This window comes from Balaenoptera musculus, chromosome 11, assembly GCF_009873245.2.
Source record: "Balaenoptera musculus isolate JJ_BM4_2016_0621 chromosome 11, mBalMus1.pri.v3, whole genome shotgun sequence".
NCBI classification, from domain to species: Eukaryota; Metazoa; Chordata; class Mammalia; order Artiodactyla; family Balaenopteridae; genus Balaenoptera; species Balaenoptera musculus.
Window position 1 is genome coordinate 102315637 of NC_045795.1, and position 15805 is coordinate 102331441.

Sequence of the window (15805 nt, forward strand, 5' to 3'; positions counted from 1 at the left end):
TACTCTTACTATATAAGAACCATTCTTGATATATATATATGGTTTTTGTTTTTTTAATAAATTTATTTATCTTTTATTTCTGGCTGCGTTGGGTCTTCGTTGCTGCACACAGGCTTTCTCTACTTGCGGCGTGCGGGCTTCTCATTGCAGTAGCTTCTTGTTGCGGAGCACGGGTTTAGTTGCTCCGCGGCATGTGGGATCTTCCCAGACCAGGGCTCAAACTCGTGTCCCCTGCATTGGCAGGCGGGTTCTTAACCACTGTGCCAACATGGAAGTCCCTTGCTATATTTTTTAAGCCCTCACCTGGGCTTTCAAGAACAAAAGCCAATTCACAAAAGAAAGATAAATGGCTAATCTTTTTTTTTTTAAGTTTAATCCATTTATCAAAGAAATGGAAATGTTAAACAATGAGGCACCATTTAAATTTTCCCCACTAGTTAAACTGGCAAACAGTAAGAAAACTGACAACTGGCAACTATATAAATAGAATTCTCCAACTACAAATATTAAGTACACAACCTTCCTGGAGGTAGTATAGTAATGAGTACCAAATTTCAAGTACGTATAACCACTATATCTCAGGGAAACAATCAGGTAAGTGGACAAAGATAAACAGTAAATAATTCTGTGACAGAGAAAAGGGAGAAGTCACCGAAGTGTTCACTGAGAGGACGGTTAGCCTACGCCAGCAGCAGCAGCACACAGCCACGAGCAACATCAGGCACCGACGAGGGCGGGTGCCGAGTGAAGTCTTTGACAAGCAAGAGACACAGAGCGTGCACCGCATGACCCCCTTTAAACAGAAAATGTAAGTCTGGAAGTACGGTCACCAAACCATCGGAAGGATGACAGAGAATCATTCACGTTAAGACTTCTACACTGCTTCTGTAATTGAGGAACAAGTCATTCTACGAAAAATCTAGCCACCTAGCAGTGAGGTCCCCCCTGCTCCTCTAAAGAAGTGAATGAGCAGGGCTCCACATAGGTGACAGCTTCTCCGTGGCTGAAAGGGTCCTTTACGTTTCCATGATGTCATCTTGCCAGTTAGGATACTGCAAAAGCCACTGTAGTATGAGCAAGAGCCAGAGAAAATTAGAATAGGAAGGATCCTGTGGGTACTTAGTCCCCCCCTTATCCATGGGAGGTACGGTCAAACCCCAGTGGATGCCTGGAACCACAGATAGTACCCAACCCTGTACATTCTGTTCTTTCTATACATACACACCTATGATAAAGTTTAACTTTCAGTCAGGCATGCAAAGAGATTAACAGCAATAACTAAGAACAAAACAGAACAATTATAACACTATACTGTAATAGAAGTTATATGAATGTGGTTTCTCTCAAAGTATCTTACTGTTCTGTACTCATCCCATCTCTTCTTGTGACGTGAGAGGATAAAATGGCGTTGTGCCACTGCTGGCCTTCTGACTACACATCTAAAGGAGGACCATCGCTTGGAGCGGTCCCAGATGGTGGGGCCATGACGGTGTCAAGGCCTGGACGTCTGGAGCGGAGAATGTGGACGGTTGGGGATCCAGGTGGGGAAGGAGCAGGACGGCGCGAGATTCCATCATGCTACTCAGAACAGCACACAATTTAAAATTACAAATTGTTTACTTCTGGAATTCTCCATTTAATATTTTCTGACCATGGTTGACCGCAGGTAACCAAAACTGCAGAAAGTGAAACTGGGGATAAGGGGGGACCAGTGTACTCCCATTTTCCAGCAGTGGAAACTGAAGCTTAGCAGCTCCCTTGAGACCCACCCCGGGGCCCTGCTTAAGGAAGCCTCCACCATCCTCCGGCTTCTGGTCCCCCAACTTCCATCAAGCTGAGGAATTTTCAGCAGGGAGCACAACAAAAACGTGTGTGTATACGTATCTATCAAAAGCCACTCGGGGACTGATTTTTAGTTCTTTCTCTCATCCGGTTACCTTTGGAGGGAAAACATAAATTAGTCTAGGATCTGGGGAGTTCCCTGGTTGCCCTCGTGGTTAGGATTCAGGACTCTCACTGCCATGGCCCGGGTTCAATCCCTGGTCCAGGAACTGAGATCCCACAAGGTGCACGGTGCCCGTCCACTGCAAAAGGCTTATTGGTTTAAATAAATAAGTCTGGGATCTACCCTAAGACCCTCTCCTAGAGCAGGTAAAACATCTATAAAACGTGTTTCAGACACACATATACAGGTCCCAGGGATTCAGTGAAAGGTGGGAATATGATGGGAAATACTTAGGAAAGGAAGCTAGCAGTGCCTGAGCAAGGCAGGACGCCAACAGACAAAACACAGAGATGAAGGGGAGCGGCAGGAACCAAACTGTAGGAAGCAGGGAACAAAGTGTGGTCAGGAAAAGGTTAAATACAGCAAGTCAGGGCAACACAGGGTCTGCATCAAAAGGACAAAGCCAGGAAGACAAGCTGGAGACACTTTCTGTAGAAAAACATAGGGTTCTGTGGCCAGGGAAGGAATGGGCCCTAAGGACCACTTCAAGACTATCTGGTAGCACTTCACAAGAAGGATGGGGGGGCTGGGTGAGGGTACTGACAACGTAGAAGGCAAGGGAGGGCTCACAATCAAATGTTCCTTTCACGCCTACTTCGTGTGAAGGATACTGCAAGGCACTCGAATTGAGGTTATCCCACTTATCATTTAAAAGAAATAGATTTCTTACGATAGGAAGCTGATTTGTAAGAGAAGATTTATGGGTAACTTGGTATCCTTTTTTGCATTTAAATTACTAGCTAATGGAACAAGAATTTACAAATGAGGCACTTTCCCCAACAGCTATTACCCACGGAAGCCAGCCACTGTAAAACTAGCACCATTTCTCCAATATTTCCAACTCTGTGCTTTCCAAGTCAAGTGCCTCTTGATCCCCTGTGCAGTGTGACTCACTCTAACCAGTGAGCTGTGAGCAGAAGTGACGTGTCATCTCTGGGCTGGAACACTTAACCACGGGAGCAAGACCCTCCAACAGTTCTCCTTTACTTTGCCAAGACAGCCAACAGCGTCCCACACTGTTGTGGCTGCTTCTTCAGCTGGAGTAAGGATGACACAGAGCCCCTGGAAAATCCATACTGAACACGCTGGCCATTTTGAGATTATTTGTTACTATAGAAAAACCTAGCCAATTCAGTCAGATGCTGCTGGAAAACTCACTACCTGGAAATTTACATTTCAAAAGAAACAGAATAGTCAAAGCATCCCTCTTTTCAAAAACACTTTAAAAAAACACTTAAATAAAACCGATCACTAAAATTTACAAGGGCTATTCTCTTCCACAGAAGGTGCTATCTGGCTTCCCTGGTGGCGCAGTGGTTAAGAATCCGCCTGCCAACGCAGGGGACACGAGTTCAAGCCCTGGTCCGGGAAGATCCCACATGCGGCGGAGCAACTAAGCCCGTGCACCACAGCTACTGAGCCTATGCTCTGGAGCCCGTGAGCCACAACTACTGAAGCTTGTGCGCCTAGAGCCCATGCTCCACAAGAGAAGCCACGGCAGTGAGAAGCCCGCACACGGCGACGAAGAGTAGTCCCCGCTCACCGCAACTAGAGAAAGCCCGTGCGCAGCAACAAAGACCCAACGCAGCTAAAAAATAAATTAATTTTTCTAAAAAAAAAGTACTTATCTTTAAAAAAAAAGAAAAAAAGAAGGTGCTATTCTTCTCACCATTCTTGGGGTTAAAGACACATCTGCCAACCTGGAATATGGAGCGCTAGTCGGGATACTGAGTATATTCTTTCAGGCTGGTCTTGCATCTGAAAAAAGATTCTGACAAGGCAAATGCTGCTTAGTTTGAACTTGGAAGTGAAGCATCAACAAGGTAACCGTTAAGCTCTACAAAATATAAAGGGATTATTTGTGTGTGTGTGTATATATACTTTGTTCAAGGTATCACATTCACGTGTGGGGAGGGGAAAAACTAAAGCCACTTTCTCAAAGAATCAAGTTCCTTGGAAAGCAATTCTTGTTACGAGGACCTTGCAGCCCCTGGATCAATAGATTCTTGACTATGATGCTCCCACTGTTCTAAATGCAGGTGCCAAACCAAGAGCTAAGAGTCTGTATTAACAGAACACGACGGTGCCTTTTTTTTTTACTTGTTGATAAGACAGAATGGAAAACAAGAGAGGGTTACACACAACTATTTTTCAATAGTTTGAACGTTTGATATGAACCCTAGATTATCTCAGGCAGTTAGCCAATAAAACATTGCCCATAAACTGGTAAGAAGTGTCCACATGGGCTGGCTGGCTCAAGAAGAAAACCAAGCTAACTGCTCTCTTTCTCCAGCCCATCCCCCCAAACCAGCTCTTACTTTTAGCCTGTGTTAAAGGCATTCTGAGCAAGTACCTCTTTGAAGGTTTAAGCATGTCACCTGTATTTCAGTCCTAGCCCCACTCATCCCTTAATGTGTGTTTCTTCAGGTAAACTATAAATCCATAACTGAGACACCATCAGTCTTACCCAATAGGATTGTGAAGTTCAAGTGAAAGGATTACGCCCTATCCTAGCACCACCCAGTGAAGTACCACTTTGTTAAACATAAATCCTTCAACATGGCACTGGAGTTCGTCCCCTCCCCACCCCAGTCTGGCCCCCATACATACTGCCACTCCCCAATTTGAGGTACCATAGTCCCTCCATCTGCCCTACGTTCCCCCATCTCCATTCGTTTGCTATGCCATTCCCTCCGTCTGCCCTACGTTCCCCCATCTCCATTCGTTTGCTATGCCATTCCCTCCGTCTGCCCTACGTTCCCCCATCTCCATTCGTTTGCTATGCCATTCCCTCCAACTACAATGGCTTTCCCAAGTCTCCCCTCCATATCAATTCATCCAAAATCTACTCAGCACCACCTAACCCAGTCATTGAACACTTCTAGCATTTTTGTGACTCTCACCTGTCTTGTTTTTACAATTATTCCTAAACCTCCAGTGTTTTTTATTTGATACTCCCCACAACTGGCAGCAGTATTTTCTTACAGTAGACAATGAAACTGTGTCAAATGAACAGAGAACACATAATTTATCATTCAGGAAGGCTATCCATATTAATCACTGGCCCAGAAGCAAAACTTACAAAGCTACAAATAGTAAAACAGTGTCCAAAGTGAGAACTGGAAAAATATTTTTAAGTTTACTGAGTAATATTTCAAGATCCATGCTAGAATAATGATTCATCCCTGCCCTCAAGGAGATTACACTGGGGGAGGGGCAGGGGCATGTAATATTATTCCAATCAAACCGAGGTCTACAGTGGATGCACAAAGCTCAAGATCACGCAGCCAGAAAGCGGCTGGTCAAACACCAACTAGTATCTAAATGGTCAGTCAGAACATGCAAAACAGACCTATTCCTAGCACGTGTATGAGGGAATCCAATATTTTAAGGACGCAAGTGTCACACCAAAGAAGGATTTCAATGAAAGCACTCTCTACCATGGCTAGATTTATACCCTACAGGTGACACTTTGAAGTCAATTCCATCCCCAGGAATGAGTCCAGATTATAAATGCAAAAACTAACCCATAAGGGCAACTAAGGGGGGCTAACTGCTCACTAGACTGAAGTCATTCTGCTTGTCTATCCCCAACGGATTTAAAAAGCATTTACAAGAGGCAGTCTCAAGTTATGACACATATGGCTCCAGAAACAACCTCCCCACCCCCTCAAGGATTGCCCATGCTGGTACTGGAGGGAGGTACGATGCTAGTACCACAAGGGCAAGATGAAAATAAGCGCCAGCAAAGATGTGGAATATCTGGAACTCACACATACAGCTGACGGGAGTGTAAAGCGGTATACAGCTTTGGAAAGCTGGCAGTGTCTACCGAGGTGCAGCACATACCGTTACGGACTGAACTTTGTCCCCCACCCCACCCCACCCCCCCAGAATTTATGAAGTCCTACCCTCTGGTACCTCAAAATGTCAAAATGTGACTGTACTTGGAGACGGAGCTCTCAAAGGGGTGATTAAAGTTAAACGAGGTCATGAGGGTGGGCCCTCATCAGACTGGTGTCCTTGTAAGAGGAGGTTAGGACACGGACCCCTACAGACAAAAGACCATATGAGGACACAAGGAGAAGACGTTCACCTACAAGCCAAGGAAAGAGGCCTCTAAAGAAACCAACCCTGCCAACACCTCGATCTCGGACTTCTAGGCTCCAGAATCATGAGAAAATAAATTTCTGTTGTTTAAGCCACCCAGTCTTGGGTATTTGTTATAGCAGCCCTAGCAACATACAGATACACACGCTAAAACTTTCCACTCCTCAGTATTAACTTATGAAAACGTGTGCATATAGTCATCAGAAGACAAACCCAAGAATATTCATACAGCATTTTTTTTTTTGGCCGCACCGCGTGGCATGTGGGACTTCCCTGACCAGGGGCTGAACCCGTGCCCCCTGCAGTGGAATCGTGGACTCTTAACCACTGAACCACCAGGGAAGTCCCGATACAGCATTATTTTTACCAGCCACAAACTACAAACTAGCCAAATGCCCATCAGTAAGTTAATAAAAACACTACGGTATGTCATATAATCAAATACTACTGAGCAATGAAAATGGAGTTACCACTGCACCCAACAGAAAATCTCACAGGCAACAATGACTCAAAGAAACAGATACAAAAGGGTACACAGTGTATGATTTACACAAAGTCCGAATCAGACAAAATTAAACTACAGTGTTAAAAATCAACAGGAGGAGGGACTTCCCTGGTGGTACAGGGGGTAAGACTCCAAGTTCCCGATGCAGGGGTCCAGGGTTCGATCCCTGGTTGGGGAACTAGATCCTGCATGCATGCCACGACTAAGAGCCGCATGTCACAACTAAGACTGAGTGCAGCCTAAATAAGTAAATGAATATTAAAAAAAAAAAGGTAAATGGAAAACTAGAACATTTAAAAAAAAAGCAGCAGGAGAGGATGACAACGACCTGAAGGAGGCACAAGGGGGCTTCTGAGTTTATGAAAACTCTCGACGTTGTTCACTTATCTGGACGCTTTTCATATGCCCTACTGCAAATTCAGAGTTTACTAAGATGTAGAAATGACAAGTTGCAACAACTTACTGATCCACTGTCACCACGGCAAAAAAACCTTATTATGGTACTGAATGCATCAGGTTCTTCACCTGTTGCCACTAAATATGTGAAAAATACAGCTAGTCTCCTGATCCCAGCTTCCCGCCACTGAGTGTTTATCTAGAGGGGTCCCACAGGTCAAAGGATCCAAAGAATATCCAGGGCCCTCCAAAGTTAATCTCTCATACCGTATTTTAAAAATTCAATCTCATTAAAGGAAAGTATTAAAGTATACATTCGTGAGAATAAAATAACCAGTTAACACTCTGGTCTTCCTCGTAGTAGAAAACTGAATTTTTCTTCTTTTTACTTCTGTATTTTCCTAGCTTTTTTTTTTTTTTTTTAAAGAAATGGCTCATTTAATAATCAGCAAAAGAGAAATGTCATTTTAAATAAAAAGTAGTGGAAGAAAGATACATTTTTATAAGGAGTCAAACGCTGACTGCTTTACAGCAATCATGAATAATCAGAAAGCCAGGCTGGTGCATCAGAAAGAGCCTCAGCTGTGTTTCAGGATACCCAGACTCGCATTAGAGTAGCCGGGCCACCTGAGCACCCAGGCTGGGCCACCCTCTAAGCCTGTAGGGCTGCTGTGAACACCAGGTGAAATCCTATGTGAACTGTTAAGCACTAGCCAAACATTAAAAAACACTGAAAGACAAATACCATGTAGGAAAAGTTTCTACAGAACATGAATGCAGACTTCCCTGGTGGCGCAGTGGTTAAGAATCTGCCTGCCAATGCAGGCGACACGGGTTCGAGCCCTGGTCCGGGAAGATCCCACATGCCATGGAGCAACTAAGCCCGTGAGCCACAACTACTGAAGCCCGCGTGCCTAGAGCCCGTGCTCCGCAACAAGAGAAGCCACCGCAATGAGAAGCCCGTGCACTGCAACAAAGAGCAGCCCCCGCTCGCCGCAACTAGAGAAAGCCCGCGCACAGCAATGAAGACCCAATGCAGCCAAAAATAAATAAATAAATAAATTTATTTTAAAAAAAAAAAAGAATGCTCTTTAACAACCATCACCTGAACAGGACAGGTTGGAGGACTTTAACGTGGCTCTTAACCTGTGGGCTGCCCAAACGACCCAGAGTTATTTCTGGGGCCCCTGGACCTATAAGTACACAGAGAACTGTCGGTAGCCTGACTGAATAACACATGTAAGAGGCACTATTTTTCATAAAGTCTGTGCTGTTACAATCAGGTTTTTTAAAGGTTAATTCATAGTAGCTTAGTTGTGTACTCTCAAACAACTCAAATGTTAATAAATTTTTAAAATTAAAACTGCACACCAAGATTGGAAACCAATGATGTAACTTTTTACTTCACAATGGAAATTTTAAAGTATTCCTTAACTGAGCTGAGCTTAAGCCCAGGAAAGGCAGTAGTAAGAGCAAGCCCTCTAGCTGTGAGAGGGTGGACCAGAGAAGGCGCCTCCCTGCACCTGGGGGCGGGCACGCAGGCAAGGCCACTTGAGAGCCAAGCAAGGTCCCTGCCTCCCTTGATGGGCTTGCTCAAACCTGCTCTGTCCGGACAGCAAGCAGTCCTAGACAACCAGGAAATGGACAACAGAATCAGTGAGACTGATCTCCGAGGCAGTGATGACATCACCAAAACAGAGAGCCCCGGGGGGGGGCCTGAGATCCCCTGCATCTTCAGGGAGACGAGCAAGGCCAATACTGCATGTCACCACTGGAACCAACTCCCAAGCTCTCTTCCTCCCCCACGGAGACATTCTGCAAGTAGCTATTCTTAAATTGTTTTTGAAATCACAGCCTGGAGTACTAAAATTGAAACTAGTCGGAGACGGTGCTAAAAAGCCTGTTCTGATTTCCCCCACCGCATCACTCTTACTTTTGATTCACAAATCACACTAACCCCAACTACCGTTAACAAGTTTTAAAACATAAGTGCAAACTATTTTTCTGTGTTTAATGCCATATGCAGGAAGGAAAAAGCAGAAAATACAGAAAATACAGGGAAGGTGCGAGAGCAAATAACTGAAGAGATCAACACATTGCAGCAAACTGCAGACAGAAGCACACAGCTCTAGCAGACGGCAGTCACAGACGCAGGTGTGATCACGCAGAGGAACAGATGCCGGGAATACAACCGCCACCTTACAGGGGAGACAGGAAGCAGCAGAAAGCCAGGAGCAGCGAAGTGGGGGGAGCTAATCTCCCGAGCTCCAGCCTCCTTCAGGGATGACATCAGTGCCGGGTGAACCACCGTCTGGGCCTCATGCAGGAGGACTCCTCCTGACTTCCCCGGACACCCGGCCTCTAACTCCCAGACCAACAGCCGGGCGAGTTCTCCTTAGCCACATGTGAATTACGCAGACGGAGAGCTAGGCAACTCACGACAGTAATAATGGTAAATATTTACGTCAAATCTCAGAGAGAAACAGTGCATAAAACGACTCTCCCACGTGTGTGGTTTGGGTTTGCTACACCTTTGAGTGTAGACTAACGCCAAACCTAAGGGCAAGGATGTTCTCAGTGCAGGTCCCTTTGGAAATTTATTAAAAGCTAATCAAACAACCAAAACCTTTTGCTTCGCTTGGTGGTGGGGTCAGGAATTGGATTCAAAGCCACACTGTACTATAAAGCAATGCTCTCTGATTATGGGGTTTGGGGCAGGGGGTTAGGCCTGGTTGGCACCAAGAAATATTTTTGCTCCATGAGGTTGCTAACAATTACCTGAAAAAATGTCCAAATAAAGCTGTTTTAGAGTATCTTCTACATTCCACTCCCCCTTCTGTTTGTCTACTCCTGAAATTCTACCACAAATGCAAAACTCACGTCCCCTCTTCAAGAAGGGGAACCAGAGGACTTGTGGGACGCGGGGTGGCGGAGGGTTTTATCTAGGATGATACTGGTACTGAGACGGGGAGGCGGCACATGAAACCTTCCCTGTGGGCTGAAGCAGCAGCCCCAGCCTGCCAAGGGCACCTCTGCTCAGACAGCCCCCGAAGCTGACATTCGCACTGTAAGACGACAGTGACACCAACCCCCTCCTTCAGTGAACAACAAAAAATGCTGGCGAGCAAAAGGTAAAACAAGTTTAGAGATGAAAATTACCCTTCAAAAAACACGACCAATTCAGAAACTATGGTATTATCTTCTACGAACTCTCTTCAAAAGCAAACCAAATCAAATGCTGTTGTTAAAATGAGCAAAGCTTTCAAGTTACCCAGAACACCGTGCTGCCTGGATTACTCTGGATGCACTTGCTGAGATGAAAAATAACTCCCCTTTACAAAAAATCTCAAATTCTACCACCAAGCCATTCCACAAGAGAATTCCTAGCCATGATCACTCACCATCTTTAAATTCCTTGAGGATAGGAACCAGGCCTATCTCCCTGAGTCAATAGGCAATGCCTGATACATGGTAGATACTCAAAACATCTGATGAATGGATGAAACGCTACTCATCATTACACTCCTCTAAATGGAAACAATACTTAAGGCTACCACACTTAATACCCACTTAAGTATATCAGGCTGGGTAACAAAGTTTAAAGAAAAAAAAAAAAAAAAAGAAATCAGACTACAACAGGCCTTGGACAGGATCTTCAGGAGAAGTACTCACAACTCACTTTCCACTTCTTAGACTCAAATCTGAACAAACTCTCCTAAGTCTGAAGAGAGAAGCACACCAACAGGAGACTTTATCAATCCATGGATGAGAAGTCATGCGGGTAATCAGCTGCTTCAGTCACAAGGAAGAGACAAGAGCCTGTTCTTTTGGAATCCAAAGAGAAGATACAGTATTTTCAACAAGAAAGAACCAGCTAGCTGGACACCCATGCACTAAGGCTTCAGGAAAGGTCCACATGGCAGGACTGCCAGCCCAACTCATTTGACAAAAGACGTAGGTAACAAAAACTTTCAAACTTCAATTGAGTACTCTGCTATGATACTAGAGCTCCCAGTTTACTGGCGCTACACTATTTAAAAACAAAAAAGGGTGTTGAAACTCACAACTGCAAACAGAATATTATGGTTTTAAGGCAGAATTAATGCCACCAGAAAAGGCTTCCAAAATGACATCACTAGAAAGAAAGGAGGCGGAGAGAGGCAGATACCAAGTGGCAAAAGATACTTCACAAGCTTCAGGGGCATCAGAAAGCAGTACAATCCAGAGGCCGAGCACAGTGCTCTGGAGTCTGGGTGCCTGGACTCCAATCTCTGCTCCATAACTTATCAGTTCTGCGACCTTGGGCAAATGACTTAACCTCTCCGAGCTTCCATTTCCCTATCTATAAGTGGGCACAATAATGGTACTTGAGAAGTCTATTCGGAGAATTAAATACAATAATCGGTGCAGAAATACCACCACGCTGCCTAACATGCAGTAACCGCTCCAATGTTTGCTACTGTTTTTTTCAATTTTCCTAGTTTTGCGAACCATTCCTTTCGGGGAAGCCCGAACTGAACGCCCTAAGCGGGCCCCGCCGCGGTCCGAACCAAACACAGCTCTGCACCCAGCCACCGTCTCTCCCCCAGCAAGTTTGGAAACTTCTTCCACCCCTCACCGTAACGTCTTTGTGATAAAAAGCTCCCAGTCGCGGGAGCCCGAGGCGCCCGAGGGAGCCCGGGGCACGTGACCCGGGTCTCCGCGGACTCGCGGCGTCGGGGACCCTCACCCGCGTTGGTAGGACCGGACGGCGGGCACGCGGCTCTGCCTGGCACCGGGGCAGGGTGGGCGGCGCCCCCGCCGCTGGTCGGCCGGCCCCCGCCCTCGGCCGCCGCCCCAGTGCCGGGCCGCCCAGGCCAGGTCGCCCTGGCCGTCCCGGGCCTGGACGCCCCGGGAAACGGGCGTGCACGGCGCCAGCCGGGGTCACACCCGGCGACCTCTGACACCCCCGCGGACGCTCGGCCGGACTGCCGCCGGGCCCGAAGACACGGAGCTCCCCAAGAGGCCGGGCCGGGCCTGCCCAAGACGCGGACGGCGCGCACCGGCGACCGAGGGCCGAGAGGGGGATGGGGCCGGGCCGCCACTTACCGCGGACGCTCCGCTGGGCTCCGGGCCGGGCGCGTCGCGAGGGCTCCGCCGAGGAGAAGACGAGAGGACGACGGGAGCGAAAGAAACTCCAAGCTCCGATTCCGGCGGGCTCCTCGGCCTGTCCTAGCTTCCAACGCCGCCGCCGCCGCCGCCGCCGCCGCCGCCGCCTCGGGCTTTATGGCCAAGACTCCGGCTGCGCTCCCACTTCCGCCACCGCCGCCGCCCCGAGCGGAAGTACCTGTCACGAGACGCTCGACGCCAGGGCTACGGGGGAGGAGCCCCGCCTCTACCGTGCGTCACGTTCAGCCGCCTCGGGCCCGGGCCTGGGTCACGTGGCACAAACATGTCTGCCCCCAGTGGCTGCGGCCATCTTTGAGGCCCGGCCGGGAGCAGGGTGGCGCCATGCTGGACCCACCCGCCGATGCCTCAGCCCCTGAACTTAGCACCAAAAGAGAAGAAAAGAAATTGAACCCACTAGAGCTCTGCGGAGGGCGGGGCACCCTACCCAGCTCCAGCTCCACCTGCACACATTAGAATCTACTCAGAACTTTGGCTCCATCTTCAAAAACATGCTCCTCTCATAGCCTTTTCTTATTGGTTCATGCAAACTTCATTCTTTTGGTTGCTGGGTACAAAAACTTTGGAATCATTCTTGATCCCCGTAGTGGGTTGAATAGTGACCCCCCTACACATGCTGGAACCCGTGGGTGTGATCTGATTTGGAAAAAAGGTATTTGAAGGTGTAATTAAGGATCTGGAGATGAGCCCATCCTGGATTACCATGGGGAAACCCTAAATCCAATGACAAGTGTCCTTATAAGAGACACGGAGAAGAGAAGGCCACGTGGAGATGGAGTCAGAGGCTGGAGTGAGTAGCCATAACCCAAAGAATGCCAACAGCAAGGGCGGGGAGGGGCAGGTAGAAACAGTGTTGAGTTTAGACTTTTGTATTTGAGAGAACATATTTCTGTTGTTTGAACTACCAAGCTTGTGATGATTTGTGACAGCAGTTCTAGGAAACTAACTCAACTCCCCTGTCTATCTCTCGGACCCCTCATCCACAAGCTTCAAAAGATATCCGAAATGTGACTCCTTACTATCTCTGCCACTACCACCTGGTCTGAACCGCCATCATTTCTCACCTGGATTATGGCAACAACCTTGGTTTCCTGCTCCCACCTCATTCCCTATCCAGTCTTAACACAGTAGCCACAGTAATTCTATAAAAATGTCAAACCATGTCATTCTCCTGCTCAAACTATTCCCACAGGTCAGAATAAAAACTAAAGGCTTTACAAACAAAAGGTCCTATCCTGGGAATTCCCTGGCAGTCCAGTGGTTAGGACTCTGCGCTTTCATTGCCAAGGGCCCATGTTGGATCCGTGGTTGGGGAATTAAGATCCCGCAAGCCACCAAAAAAAAAAAAAGTCCTGACCCCTTAGATACTTCTCGGACCTCATCTCCTTCTAACATCCCCTCTGATCAGTCTGCTCAAACTACACTAGTTTAAGAAAAGAGAAGGCACACGTGTAACTAAACCCTTTGCAGTTGTATTTCTTTCGAACTGGACAGTTCTTCCCTCAGATATCTGTACGGCCACTCCCTCACTTTCTTCATGTTTTGACTTAAATGCCATCTTCGCAGTGAGAATGGCCTTCCCTAAATAAAACTGAAGTTCCCCTTCCTATCACACTAGACATAAAACATCCACTTGCTATCTCCCTTCCTGCTTTTTTGTTTCTTCATATTGCTTTCTTGTTTGCTTTCTGTCCATCTCCCCCACTAGAATGGCAGTTCCGTAAGGGTAGGGATTTTGTCTGTTTCATTCATTGCCATGTCCTTGATTAGAACAGTGCTGGGGCACAGTAGATGCTCAGCGAGTACCATTTATAGAGTATTCAGGGCAATGGAAGTTGGAAATGGACTCGGAAGCCAAGAATTATGGTAATTCCACCCCATTCTGCACCCATTCAAAATGCTAGGCTTAAAGAAACAACTATAGAACACAGAAAAAGGCAGAGCACAAAAATAAAAAGAGACCAGTGAACCCCCAGCTTTCTAAGAAGCAGACCAAGACGGCTATTCAAATGCAAACATGGCTATTTCTCATGAAAAAGAAAGGACTACTCCGAAGAAACCCATCAGTGAAGAAGGTGGAGTCAGGAGCTGCAGAGAATTATTCCCAAGGAGCAGGACTGGACCCTTATCAGAAAACTGACCACATGTGCCTAACTGGATTTCAAAATTGCTGTGACCCAGTGGTAGCTATGTCACTCCTGTTTTTCCCCTTTTGAACAGAAGGGTCTGCTCCGGTTGTCTTATGCTTGTCAACTCTATTTGTTGGCTCTGTGGAGAGTAGAAAACATGTCCGTAGCTCACAGGTCTTCAGATCAACAGAAACATATTCAAGAAGCTGTTCTTGAGGAATCACAGGAACTTCGTATTCTGAGGAGCCTCATTTGCACCAGGACCTGATTTACACAAGATCCACTATGAGCCAATGATGTACTGGGATGAGATTTTTAGGGCCTCTGGGAGGAGGTGAGTATATCTGGCACGCAGGAGAACTAGACAAAATCTGTGTCCTGAAGGTAGACCACGGTAGATTAAAAAAGGTGGTAAATTCTTTGTTCCTCCTTTCTTTGAGTTGTGGAATTTACTTCCCTTCCTTTTGAATTTGGGTTGGCCTTACTTTTTTTTTTTCTCTAATAAATTTATTTATATATTTATTTTTGGCTGCGTTGGGTCTTTGTTGCTATGCGGGCTTTCTCTAGTTGCGGTGAGCTGGGGCTACTCTACGTTGCGGTGCGTGGGCTTCTCATTGCGGTGGCTTCTCTTGTTGCGGAGCACAGGCTCTAGGCGCACGGACTTCAGTAGCTGTGGCATGCAGGCTCAGTAGTTGTGGCTCGTGGGCTCTAGAGCGCAGGCTCAGTACTTGTGGCACACGGACTTAGTTGCTCTGCGGCATGTGGGATCTTCCCGGACCAGGGCTTGAACCTGTGACCCCTGCATTGGCAGGTGGATTCTTAACCACTGCGCCACCAGGGAAGTCCAGCCTTACTGACTTGATTGACCAACAGGATGTAGCAGAAGTGATATCCTGTGACTTCCACTGCTAGATGATCAGAAACCTTACAGCTTTCACCCAGAACTCTTGAAATGCTCAGGCAGCAGAAGGCTAAGAAACTAGCCTCCATGATGTAAGAATCTCAAATTATGTGTAGGTATTCTTATCAACGGCTCCAGCTGAGCCCCTGGTAGGTGGCCAGCATCCACTGCCGGCCACATAACTGAGTCGTCTGAGATGTCCAACCATATTAAACTTCAAATGACTGCAGCCCCAACTGAAAAATGATTGCAATCATACAAGAGGCCCAAGTGAGAACTACCCAATTTAGCCCAGCCAATCTACAGAACCAAGAGATGCTAATAAATTGTTTTCAGCCATACGTTTTGGGCTGCTTTGTTACACAGCAATAGATAACCAGGATAGAGCCTATACGAAATGAACCTGGAAAGGAACAGTTATGTAAAAGACCTTTGGTAAAACAGGTTTGGTTGGTGGAGGGAAAGATCTCACAGAAAAGTTAGTTAAGGGAATGACATGATCACAGCTGTTATAGGAATCCTCTAGTAACTCGGTGTCCTGCTGAAGGTGAGAGGGGAGGAACCCTGAGCTGGGGCTGTACCTGAGGCTGGAT

The 15805-nt window shown here is 46.8% G+C and overlaps 1 protein-coding gene across 1 annotated transcript in view; it reads right to left on the bottom strand.

The window, feature by feature from the left end:
- The window catches only part of RAB7A (RAB7A, member RAS oncogene family), a 70746-nt gene extending 58421 nt beyond the window's left edge, over positions 1–12325 (bottom strand). The window contains exon 1 of the mRNA XM_036868547.1: positions 12105–12325. The gene's annotated coding sequence lies outside the window, so the exon portion shown is untranslated. The remainder of the gene's footprint in view (positions 1–12104) is intronic.
- Positions 12326–15805: the final 3480 nt, after the last annotated feature.